The sequence below is a fragment of the Equus caballus genome, chromosome 4 (assembly GCF_041296265.1).
Source record: "Equus caballus isolate H_3958 breed thoroughbred chromosome 4, TB-T2T, whole genome shotgun sequence".
Lineage (NCBI taxonomy): Eukaryota > Metazoa > Chordata > Mammalia > Perissodactyla > Equidae > Equus > Equus caballus.
In genome coordinates, this window is record NC_091687.1 from 51,988,951 (window position 1) to 52,001,845 (window position 12,895).

Below are 12,895 nucleotides of genomic sequence, written 5' to 3' on the forward strand. Positions count from 1 at the left end.
ATTTGCATTTAATCATATAGTACTTTTGTAACTTTTAATCAAGAAAAGAAACAAGTTAAATTTTAAGAAAATACTTTTCTCCATCATATACTTGATTTTCTTATATTGGTAAAAGCTCAAGGAATAATGACGGGCCATTTGGTAAGGTCTGTAACCCAGCTCAATGTAGTGACAATGTGTACCCTAGAGGCTGTTTTACCAAATGGGGATTCTCTCTCCGAACTGTGTGTTCTCTACTGCCATGGAGATGTCTGAGAGTTACTTTAGACACAAAACCCACTTTGTGGGCCTAGGACATCCACTTCTACTTCATTTGAAGAGAGATTCGGGTAATAGTTACATAGTAAACATACATGCTTTATTGGGCATACGTATTTTTGCCCAAGTGGCAAATAGATTTGGAAAAACTCAGTTAAAATATTTTTTAAAAGGATATTCACAGATTGAATAAATTAAAATATTTCAGGGGCCGGCCTGATGGTGCAGCAGTTAAGTGCACATGTTCTGCTTGGGTGGCTCGGGGGTCACAAGTTCGGATCCCGGGTGGGGACATGGCACCCCTTCGCGAGTCATGCTGTGGTAGATGTCCCACATATAAAGTAGAGGGAGATGGGCACGGATGTTAGCTCAGGGCCAGTCTTCTTCAGCAAAAAGAGGAGGATTGGCAGTAGTTAGCTCAGGGCTCATCTTCCTTGGGAAAAAAAAATTCAGAAAACTTTCTCTTCTTTGTATGTTATCAATTCATAATGATAGAAAAATCTTCAGAGAGCCTGAAAGAGAACACTTGAACTTGTCAAACTTCAATCTTTTATTTTACTGCTTAATGTTCAATGGTTAGTTTGAATCATGAGCACATTACCTAGAGTGCACGAGTTTTAAAGGGTATTTAATCATATTTGTAATAGCAACTACTGGCTTTAAAAGAGGTCTATGAGATTGAGAACTCATAAAAATATTTTTTCAGGCAATTAGAGAAATGTCATTAAAATGGTTAATCTGTTATATACTCAATTTTCAACTTAAATTGGGGCTTTAAATTTAATTAGTTTTTATTTGTCTTCAAAAACAAACATGCGCATATTCTTCTGTTTTCCAATAGATGTCAGTATCAAAAAAGAAAAGAGCTGGTTGTTTAATATTGCTGTCTTGCAGTATAAAGGAGAATATTTTTTCCGCTTCTCTCTGGTTTCACGTAGTCAGAATTGCTATAGCCAGTCTAAGGGGTTCCACAAGTGACAGTAGTTTTAAAACACACAATGGTTATTATTTTGAGGGGGGCAATTCATATAATTAGTATAGGTAGGGATTATGGTGCTTAATATGGAAGAAATAATAAGGAAACATCTGACTGTTTGCTAGATAATCCACAGTTCCTTTATTTCTTTATGGCTTTATTATTCTCTGTCTCTTCTCTATATAAGATCTAATCCCTTCTCTTTATTTTCCGTTATCCAATGTTAATTCACAAACGATTTTGTGTTCAAAAAAGGAGTTTACATATTTTCACATAAAACACAATATATTTTTTAAAATAATAATAAAATGACTAGTCCTATTCCATTTCACTATCATAGAACTTTAATTTACCTTAAATGCAGCATCATATTTAGAATAAATGTTAGTTACCAGAATTTTCAAGTTAATTCATCAACGACATACAGAATTCAAGGCTGGAGACAATTGAGAATTTAGAATTTTGTTAAAAATGGGAAGGATATATATTCTGAAATTTGTATTTAATCACATGTTGTCAGCATGCATTAAGTCCTTACAGGTTTAACATGGTACGTTGTGCATAGAGCAGATTCATTACTGATTCGTGGATCTTCTGAACCAAGATCACTAGGAAGCAATGATGTCATCTTATACAAGGAACAGCAGTGTGATGGTGGCGGGAGGAAGGCTAACAAAGTTTATGTCAGGCCTGCCATTTTCTTTTATTATATTACACTAATCTAAATTTAACTTTTTCTACTTTTCTACTTCAGTATTTATACCTACTTAATTTATCGAGAGAAATGAAAAAAAATCTCATACATTTATTGTTTACATTTCTTTTTCTGTGGTTGAAGCATCAAAAAGACCGTTATCTTGCTCCTTCAGGCTTTGCTCCTCTTCCTGTCTCCGCGTGGTGACGAGGACTGAAATGCAGGCGGACTAAGAGACAAACCATACGCGAGGCTCTGATCTGCCCCAGCCTCAGTTTTGCCCTTGAGCGTGTAAACATGCCCATTTTTCAGGATTCGGACAGACTGTGTGAAAGAATGGCTCTTGTTTGTAATCAGAAAGGTGTTTTGCACGGTGTGGGAATGTAGAGAACACGTGTTGCTATTCACATCCACCTGTAACAACATAACAAGGAAACACGATATAAGAGCAGTTTTAATGTTGCTGAAATTACAGGCTTCTGATAGAATCTGCAGGATGCTTTGCATTTGTAAGCAAAAGTGTAGGCACTTTCGTTTGACTTTTTGACTGAGCCAAAAAAAGTATGGGTTCTTATTACTTGTCACTCATAACCAAGACACGCCATTTAATCTCTTGCAACTGGATATCTCCTACTTACCAAGCAGGTTAGATTTATGGTGAAGGTATTTATAAAAGCACTTCATAAACACTAAAAGTTAATGCAAATCTAATGTTCCTAAAATTAGTGCAGAAAAACAATGATTTAAAACCATTTTTGTTGGATCTTGATTACTTTAGCTGATTAAGGAATCCATCTGCTTTCTCCAAAATCTTAGAGACTAAAGGGCATGACAGCACTGCTTTGAATGAGGTGAGGTCTATACATTTGAAACATGGCAAAAAATAAACAAATTTAAAAAGTTAGTATCTGTGTTCCTGAAAAGAAAGAAAAGGTGTTCCTTGTAGTTTGTTTGCACAAACTCCTTCACTCTGATCTTTCCTTTAAATTAAGTGCTTTTATTTTTATCAAAAATATTCACATTGTTTTTAGAAAAAAATCAAAGAGCATAAGAAGGATATTATAATAGTGAAAATGATGCTACTAAATAATGAAAATAAGCAGTGCCCTCCCAGCCCACCAACAGTTCTATTCCTTCAGAAGCAAATCTTCATAGTATTTTCTGGTTTCGGTTCCACTGGTGTTTACCTCAATCTCTGCATTTTCTTTTTCTTTTTTTTTTGAGGAAGATTAGCCCTGAGCTAACTACTGCCAATCCTCCTGTTTTTGCTGAGGAAGACTGGCCCTGAGCTAACATCCGTGCCCATCTTCCTCTACTTTATACTTGGGACGCCTGCCACAGCATGGCTTTTTGCCAAATGGTGCCACTTCCGCACCAGGGATGCGAACTGGCGAACCCCGGACTGCCGAGAAGCAGAACGTGCGAACTTAACTGCTGTGCCACCGGGCCGGCCCCTCTACATTTTCTTTTATAACACTTTTTTTTGATTCACAAAGTGTAGGCATTGTCTATTGATTTCTTTTATGATAAGAAAGTAATTGGCTCACATCTATCACTTGCTACATTTCTCTCCGCCCTCTACTTCAGAAGATTTTCTTGTATCACCATTTTTTTTTTAAGATTTTATTTTTTTTCCTTTTTCTCCCCAAAGACCCCCGGTACATAGTTGTATATTCTTAGTTGTGGGTCCTTCTAGTTGTGTATCACCATTTTCTATCCATTTTCCATAAACAGCATCTCTTCACCTTTCTCTGTAAAATAGAAAATATTAGGGCTTCCACCAACCTCTCCACTTTTCTTTGTCCCCTTTCACCTCCCTACTTGTCTTCTGAACCTCCAGTTTTATAATTCTATGGTTAAAGACATATACATCCCATTCATTCAGTAGGCATAGTTATATTGTCCACCATTTCTAAGAAGCAGTCTAACAAATAAAACCCAGTGGAGACTGTTTACTATATTATCATATTTCTTTCTTTTATGGTCCAGTGTCCGCTCCTATGTCTCTTAATAGCAAATATTTTGGGCACAAATTAAAATTAATGTTCATTTTTATATCTTCCCCAATCTTCAGTTATTCCCAAGTTCTTAATCATATTATCTATTTTATGTATTCCACTGCCCCCACCCCTCCTTCCTCTGCACAGCTCCTCCCTGTTCCAGTCTCTGTTCATGGTACTGAGCTTCATCCTGGGAAATCTCACTACCCTCTTGGAGGAGTTAAATCTACCATCTCCTGGATCACATTTTCCTCTTTCTTCAGTTATTCCTTGTTTTGCCAGAGTCCTTCCTCAAATAACTCTCTAAGAAAGGGAAAGCTTCTCTGAATCATTGCATGATATAAATGTCTTTATTCTGTGTGCCCACCTCATTGATGGATTGGCTGATTTAGAATTATAGGTGAAACCTGCTTTTCCCTCTGACCTTTGAAGGCATTATTGTGCTACCTTCTAGCAGAGTATTGCTAGGGAGAAGTCTGAAACCTGTTTGCTACATAACCTGTCTTCCTCTCTGGAAACACTTACGATCCTTAATGCACAGAAATTTTGTGGTGATGTGTTTAATTACAGATCTTTTTTTGTTGTTCTTGTTTCTACAATTTGGTGTTTCTTTTTTGTTCTGCTGGCTTTTCTCTTATATCTGGTGTTTCTTGGTGCCCCTTTTTATCTGAGAAAGAAGCTCTGGTAAAAATGACTGTATACACTTTGTACATACGCAGAGATTCTTGACTCTCTCTAATTAGCTTTTAGGTGAACAAGCCAGGAGCCTTATGTTACACTTTGGAACCATTAAATGCTAGAATGAAAGAGGATTCCTTCTAGGGTAGCAACTCCGTAATTGTTCAGTTTATTAGAGAAGAATTCTCATTTTTCCTTTCTGGGAAGGTATCACCTGGCTCTAGGCATTTCACGCTAAGTGAAGAGAAGTCTTCAACATAAATTTCAGTTAATTCTTATTTTAAATCCCACATTTCATTCCTACTTTCCATTTCTATCTGTTGTGGTTCTTCAGGAACAAACCTACTTCCTCCTTAGCTAGAGCCCCCTCCACTCGTATTCCTCCCTGAGTCCCATGCCTATACTGCTTCACCAGTCACTATTCATCCATGAATTGGACTTCTAGCTCTCTAATCTCTCCCCTCCTATTCTCTTCTTTCTTTGTAGATATAGACTTTTTATGCCATTACTCCCAATGTAATAGACCTTTAAGAGGGAGAGGAGATAGACTTGTAGGTTCAATATATTATCTGAAGTTGGAATCCTCCCTTGTTTTTTCTTTAATTTGAATATTCACTATAACATGAAATTATAGGAGTTTTGGATGTTTGTTTTTTTGACAGTGGTGGTTTTGTTTTGATTTGTTTTATTTAGTTTTAGTACGTGCAGCTCCTAAGAAAGTAAACAGGAAATGTTTTTACTTTGTTAATAGTGAATGATGTAGAACTCAGGGATTTCCAAAGCTTCTGAAGGTGCTGTAGATAAAACATATAATTAAAGCTGTAGACAAAAACATACATTGTACACTCATGTTCATAGGAGCATTTTCACAAAAACTGAAAGGTGGAAGCAAACCAATTGTCCATTGAAGGATGAAAGAATAAACAAAACGTGGTGTATACATACAATGGAATATTCAGCCTTAAAAAGGTAGGAAATTTGGATACATGCTACTACATGGATGAATCTTGAAAACATTATGCTAGATGAAATAAGCCCATCAGAAAAGGATGAATATGATATGATTCCACTTGAATCATGAGGTATGAGATACCTAGCGTACTCAAAATCATAAAGATGGAAAGTAGAATGCTGATTTCCAGAGACTGGAGGGAGCGGGGAATGGAGGGGTAGTGTTCAATGGATGCTGAGTTTCAGTTTTACAAGATGAAAATGTTTTGGGGATGTATGGTGGTGAGAGACACATAACAATGTGAACATACTTAATGCCACTGAACTAAACACTTAAAAATGGGGCAAAAATGGTAAATTTTATGTTATGTGCATTTTACCACAATAAAATCTAATAAAATATATTGGAGAATATATTTCTTTGCTTCAAATATGCTTTTTATTCTTTTATCATATGGCGTATATTAGCAATTGAGGACAGTTCTGCCTTTATACGTGTACTCTATCCTCTTTATATGTTTTCCTTGCTCCTTCCTAACTTTAGAGAAAATAAAATTTCTCATATCCCAAACCCACACATTTGGAAGAAGATCCAAGTAAATGGATCTCATGGTGCCCATCCATTCTTCAGAGTGAAAGAGAACAACTTACCAGGTGTGTGAAATTTGCAAGTGTTAATTTTTTTAAATTATCTGTCATGATATTCTGATGCTTCAATTTCCAATATGTAATTTCGTGCTTTAGATAAATCATTTTGCTTGAAAGCAGGCTACTTTATCAATATCATCCTCACTTAAATACCTTTATTTGTCTATATTTTGTTCTTGGCTTTCAGTTCAATAAGAGATGAAGTAACATACCAGATTCTAGATTCAAACACCTCTAGTTCTTTAGATTCTTCCATTTAACAACCATATGGCTCAGTTTCCTCAACTATAAAATGGAGATAATAAGTACTTAGTAGGGTCAATATGAAGAGCCAGTGAGTTAATGCACAAGGCAAGAAATCGATAATCCGTAGATTCTGTGTGATATTTGGGGGCCAAATTGCAGTTAGATTGGAGTGAATTAGGCCTTTTTAGCATCAAGTAATTGTATTCAAATGGAAAAATGTCTAAAACCAATTCTCTTTAATGCCATGAGGGCCTCAACAAAGACAACATAGGGATTTAAATCATTTATTTATTAAATTCATAAAGTTAAATAACTACCCCTTTTGTAAGTACAGTTTTTTATAATGTGATTGTTATTGTTATGCACATTTTAATTAGGCAGAAAACAGCATGTTTTAATAAGTTGCTTAAAAACATTATTAAAAATAACCTCTCCTGGGGAAATAGTTTTCCACCCACCTGAAGATTTTGACAATTATTCTATGCTTAAACTATATCTCGAATACCAGCCTGCTCATTTGAATTTGAATTCCTAAAGCTTTAAAAGAGGGAAGGAGGGAGGAAGGAAGGAAGGAGAGATTATTTAAGGGAATCACAAAGCTACACATGAATTGTTTCATTGTGTGAGTGCATTTTTTGCTATGTAATACTGGAATTAATAATAAAATAAAAATTTATTATTTTCAACTTTCTCCAGAATAAAAAGAAAGAAATTTCTATAAGATTGAAATTTGTGAAAGAATTTCTTTTATATTTATATTACTATACAACGTACAAAGAGGTCATCATCTCATTTACTGTTACTCTTCAAAGTATCATTTTGGTTAATGCTGATTTAAAATAATTTTATCAGACTCTCCAGAAAAATAAATATAAACTAAGAGGCATGCTATATTTAAATTAGAAAATCTAATGTCTTTCAGTTTGCCTGCCTGTTTTTTGCCAGTAAACACATTGGATCTCAACTATATTCTAACTTCATGGTATTTTGTTGAAAAAGCTACTTATGAATACATTTCTGTTTCTGGTAGGTGAATGAATCCTAGGATTTCTGAGGGTGCTTGACGTGTCCTAAACCACGAATTTTGGCTGTATATGATATATGGCCCCGGGATAAGTAGTTCTTTCATGAAAGACAGCGGGGCTTCTGCCTGGTGACTGCCAGCCTGCTTCTCAAGGAGGCAGCCCTGCTCATGTATGCCAGGTGTGAACTGTGAGGGGTGAAGGCAGATGATTTGTCTGAAATTTAACCATAGCCATGGCTAGAACTTTCTGAAGATCAGAGCCCAAAAGGTCTGCTCACTAAGGCTCTGAACCAAAGGTGAATAGTGAAAATCACAATCTACAAAGAATATGTGTCTTGTTTTCTATGAGAATAAGGTTAATAGAATTTCAGTACCACTGCACTTAAGAGACTTATTAAACTGGCCCAGAATCAAAATTAATTAAGCAGGTTCCAATCATTTGTGGTAGGCATTCTTCTTGTCCAGTCTCCTACATTTAGCCCTGCCACATATGATTTTTGAAACTCTGTATCCTGAATTTTCATTATCGTCACGCATAAGCTATTTTGTGGGCAAGATGTCCAGTCACATGTGCTGTAGACTAAAACAAACCAACCCACAAAACTCATCTGTGAGCACTTACAGGTATATCAATATTCTTGTCACTCTCAATACCTTGGCCATTAGAGTTGGAGAGTCTCCCTTTTATTGGAAAATTCAACTCTAAGGCTGGTATTGTTTCCCCAGTATTCTGTTGGTTATGTGCCACTTGGTAAAACTTGCTTCATGAGTTCCAGAAAGCATTTGGCTTCCAATAATGAACGCAAGGACCAGTGCAAGCATTTTGGTCAGCTTTGATTGAACGCAGATTGCAGGATTGTTTTGCTAGACTGCATTATTCTTTCAGTAGTTGCATATTACTTTCTAATGATAATCATTTGCATTTCCAGACCCCTTTTAGCCCCTGATGTTTCACAATGTATTTACTCAGAATTCATCTCTGTCTTCTCTGTGCTTTGCTCTGATTTGAGAGGAGGCCTGTAGCTCCCAGACTTTTACATGGCCACTTTAATAAATGGCTGCAAAGGATGAGTAGGAAGAAACCCATGAAAACCACCCTGCTTAGGCTCTAGAGAGAAAGACGTGCAAAGCAGAATGCTAACGTTTCCCATACTCGCAGAAAAAAAAATTTCAAAGGGTATGCTTTGAACTCTATTTCACCACCATTATTTAAAATGTGTTTTTCACATGAATGTTATTGCTCTTAGACTTCTTATATAAAGAAAAGGTAACCTGAAGGTTAGGCAATTTGGTTGGATGTTTGGGCCTGACCAGCTCCCAGTTTTCCTTTCATTGTCTGCCGCCTCCGCCCCCACATGCTTCTTTCTCACTCCACTTCTGGTGGTCCAGGCGTACTCTGCAGATGTTTCTCCCACACAGTGGAAACATTCCCTAATGTGTCTGTGCACTTCCAGGCTCTGCTCATATGGGAAAAGGAAAAATTGGAGAGAAATAATGAATTTCTGGATTGGTTTTATTTCCTTTTGTGCCTTTCAAAAGTGCTGAAACAGAGAAGAAAATAACTTTAGACTTATTCACCTTTCCCACACTGTTAGCTATACAAAGAGGTTTATAAAGGAATTTTTTACCTTTTCTTTTAAGGTATGCTTTTTCTGTGAGGAAGATTGGTCCAATCTTTCTCATTTTTTTTGTTTCCCCTCCCCAAAGCCCCAGTACATAGTTATATATCCTAGTTGTAAGTCCTTCTAGTTCTTCTATGTGGGACGCCACCTCAGCATGGCTTGAGGAGCAGCATGTAGGTCTGCGCCCAGGATCTGAACCTGAGAACCCCAAACGACGGAAGTGGAGCATGCTAATTTAACCACTATGTCTCTGGGCTGGCCACAGTGACTTTTTACCTTTAAAAAGAAAATAAATAAATAATTGTATCATGTCATCTCCCAGAAATCTCAAGATAGCTATTCTATGTTAGAAAACTTTATATAATATTGTCTAAATTTTATTGTTTTTAATGAGTTATTATAATGCTGCATACTTGGAAAATTAGAGTATCTGCGGTTTGTTCTACATAAAACTTATAGACTGCATCCTATAATTTTCAAATAATTTTCATAAAGGGATAATCTTCCTTGTTTGCACAGTGGAGTAATGGGACTAGTATGCTGAAAAAGCAGGACTCAAAGATAACAGAAGAAAAGAACTGCTTTATTTTCTCCACCCACTCCCCTCTCTCTGCACTGCCAACTATTTCTTTGCCCAAGAACAACTTACGCAGCATCCATAATTTACCTGAGTACTACTCGAAACCATAACTCCTTTAGTTGCCTTAGTCATAAAAATATTCTCAGTTCAAAAATTAATATGCCAATGTATATGTTTGAAAAAAACTCTGAACTTCACTAAAGTTAGAATTTCTCCCTCTCTGGCTCCCCTTTTGTCCCAATTTGGACTGCTCCAGGTGAAAAGTGTGCAGGGAATGTGTGACTGTGTGTTTTTGTGTGTCTATCTTGTGAAGAGGGGTATTGGGGGTTCGGTCTTGGTTTCTCTTTACTCTGTCATATCTTCTCTCTCTCCTGAAGCCCAGGGCTTAGTCATGGTTGTAGCAGAGGGGAGAAGAAGAGGCAGGAAAGAGCTTTCCTGGACGCCATTGATTTATACTGTTTTCCCTACGCCCTCGTGGTGTTTAAGACTCACTATCCACCAGAATCTCTCAGATAAATTCCTGACAAGGATGATGCCTCCCAGTTGCTACTTCTGGCTCCACCCTCACACCAGCATCTGGCTGTACATCTCCAGCATCTCTCTACTGACATCTTGTCCCTCCAGGTGTTTTGTGTTGGCTTTCATACTCACTGCTTCTTTCTAGTCCATGGGAAAACTTACAAATGAGACCCACTGCCAGGAATGTGGTTACTTCTCCAATGCAGCCACTGGCCACTTGGCCAGACATGTACGGATCAGACAGAAGTCCACTGAGGCATGTCGCAAACTTCAAAGGATGACTATTAAGCTCTTTATTGGACTCTTTGAAGCTCCACTTACCAAGTTCAAGGGAAAGGGAAAGAAACAGCCACCAATGTTTCCCTTGTGGAGGAAGGACAGGTGGCATCTTCGCATCACTAAGCTTCCTCCAGAAATTCTCTCTCCCATCCTTATCTTCTAAACTCACAAATCGTCTACTTTTGTGTGAAGAATCAAGAGTCTTAGCATTAACTTTAGATAATCTAAATCCTTCATGGTTTTTTATAATCTCATTTTGGAATTTAGGGTGAGTTGGTAACCACTATATTGGGATTCAGCCCAAACTGAGACTGATAGAATGTCAGTGTTGGGTTACATATATGGTCTTGAACAGCCAGGGAGTTCATCAATTCATTTGTATAACAAGTGTTTATTGTGCACCTCCCATGTGCCAGTTATTATTTGAGGAGCTGGGGAAACAAGAACAAATTCTTTCTCTCATGGACAGTTAGTAGAGAAAACGGAAAATAAACAAGAGAAATAAATAAAACCAAAGCATGTTAGATAAGTAACAGAATAAAATAGAGAAACCTCTTTTGGGCTGTGTGTGGGTGTGTGTGAATGAAATTTTAGTGAGAGAAAACTTCATTGAGAATGTGGTATATGATTAAAGACCTGTTAAGGTAAGAGATCAAATGATAAAAACTGTGTTAGTTTGCTAATTATTAGGGTTACTCTAACAATGTACCACAGACTGAGTGTCTTAGCCAACAGAAATTTGTTGTCTTACAGTTCTGGAGGCTAGAAATCCAAGATCAAAGTGGCAGCAGGATTGGTTCCTTCTGAGAGCTGTGAAGGAGTAGCTTCTGGTAGTTTTCTGGCAATACTTGTTGTTCTTTGACTGGTATACACAGCATCCTGATTTCTGCCTTCCTATTTACAAGCCATTCTTGCTGTGTGTCTCTTTGGGTCCAAATCTCCACATTTTTTAAGGACATAGGTCATAGTTTAGCAGGGCCCATCCTACTCCAGGATAAACCCATCTTAACTAATTATGACTGCAAGTCCCCTATTTCTAAATAAGGTCACATTCTTAGGGATGGGGATGGGGTTAGGAATTGAACACATTAATTTTGGGAGGACATAGTTCCACTTATACTATAAACATCTGGAGAAAGACATTCCAGGCAGTTGACACAGTGAGTACAAATTTCTGAGGCAGGTTCCAGAAAACCTGAAAGTTCAGGAGTCCAACACAGCTGGAGACAAGTGGATGAGGGGTGGGAGGTGGGGGCTGAAGGAGCTGAATTCAGAGAAGTAATATGAACAGGCCAGATTATGTACAACCTTTCATGTCATAGTGAGGGAGTTGGTTTTTACTCTGAATGAGATGAGCAGCCATTAGAGGGTTTTAAGCAAAGGAATGATATTATCTGACATATTTTTGACAGAAGCATTTTGTTTGTCCACTTAGAATATACTAAAGAGCAGCACATTAGAAACAGTGAGAGAAATTAGGAGGGCATTGTAATATTAAGAAGAAACGATAATGGCTTGAACAAAGTTGTGGCAGGTGGAAGGGATATAATAAGAAATGAAGTTCTGAATATGTTTTGAGGGCCATCCAACTCATTTTGCTGGAGGTTTGTTGGATGTGGTATGACAGAAAAAGAGAATTTCCTGACAATTCTAAGATGTCTTGCCTGAGAAGCTAGAAGTGGTCTCAACCAAGAGGCAAATTACTGGGAAAGGAGCAGATTTGTGGCACAACTAGAGTGCAGTTCTCTACATTTGAAGGATGCCCTGCAACTGTTTAATTTGAGAGGCAGTGTGGCATAGTTATAGGGCATGACAATATAGATTCTGGCATCTGAAAGCTCAGATTCAAATCCTGGTGGGGCTATTGCTGGTTGATTGACCTTGTGTAAATTGCTTAATCCCTCATTCTCATTCAGTTTTCTTAGATGAAACGTGATGATAATACTATCTACCTCATAAGGGTGTTGTGAGGTTTAAATGAGTTAATACATGTGAAATACTAAAGAATAGTGTCTGGCACACAGTAAGTGCTATGTAAGATTTTTTTCGTGTTACTGATTGGAGAGGCAATGTCAACAGGACATGAGCCTGTAGTTAAGGGGAGAATTATGGGTCAAAGATAGACATTTGGAGATTTCAGCCTACAAATTGTGTTAGTAGTATGAGATTGGATAACGGCCCCTAGAAGGTAAGTGTAGACAATTAAGAATATTCAAGGATTGAGTTCTAAACCCTGAACACTGAAAGGAATAGGGAATGGGGAGATGAGAAAAACCTAGTAAGAGGGGATCAGGAATTTAGAGAGAAAGTAGGTGAATGAGTTGTCCTGTAAACTGAGGGAGGAAAGTATTTTAAGGAGAGCGGTGTGATAACAGTGTCAAATGCTACTGAGAAGTCAAGTAAAGTAACAGCTGTGAAGT

At 37.4% G+C, this 12,895-nt stretch overlaps 1 protein-coding gene across 2 annotated transcripts in view; it reads right to left on the bottom strand.

The window, feature by feature from the left end:
- Positions 1–1,025: 1,025 nt before the first annotated feature.
- AGMO (alkylglycerol monooxygenase) overlaps positions 1,026–12,895 on the bottom strand; it is a 339,413-nt gene continuing 327,543 nt past the window's right edge. Inside the window, exon 14 of one of the 2 annotated variants that reach the window (XM_001495676.5) lies at positions 1,026–2,342. The gene's annotated coding sequence lies outside the window, so the exon portion shown is untranslated. The remainder of the gene's footprint in view (positions 2,343–12,895) is intronic. The other variant, XR_011437830.1, reaches the window with a different exon arrangement.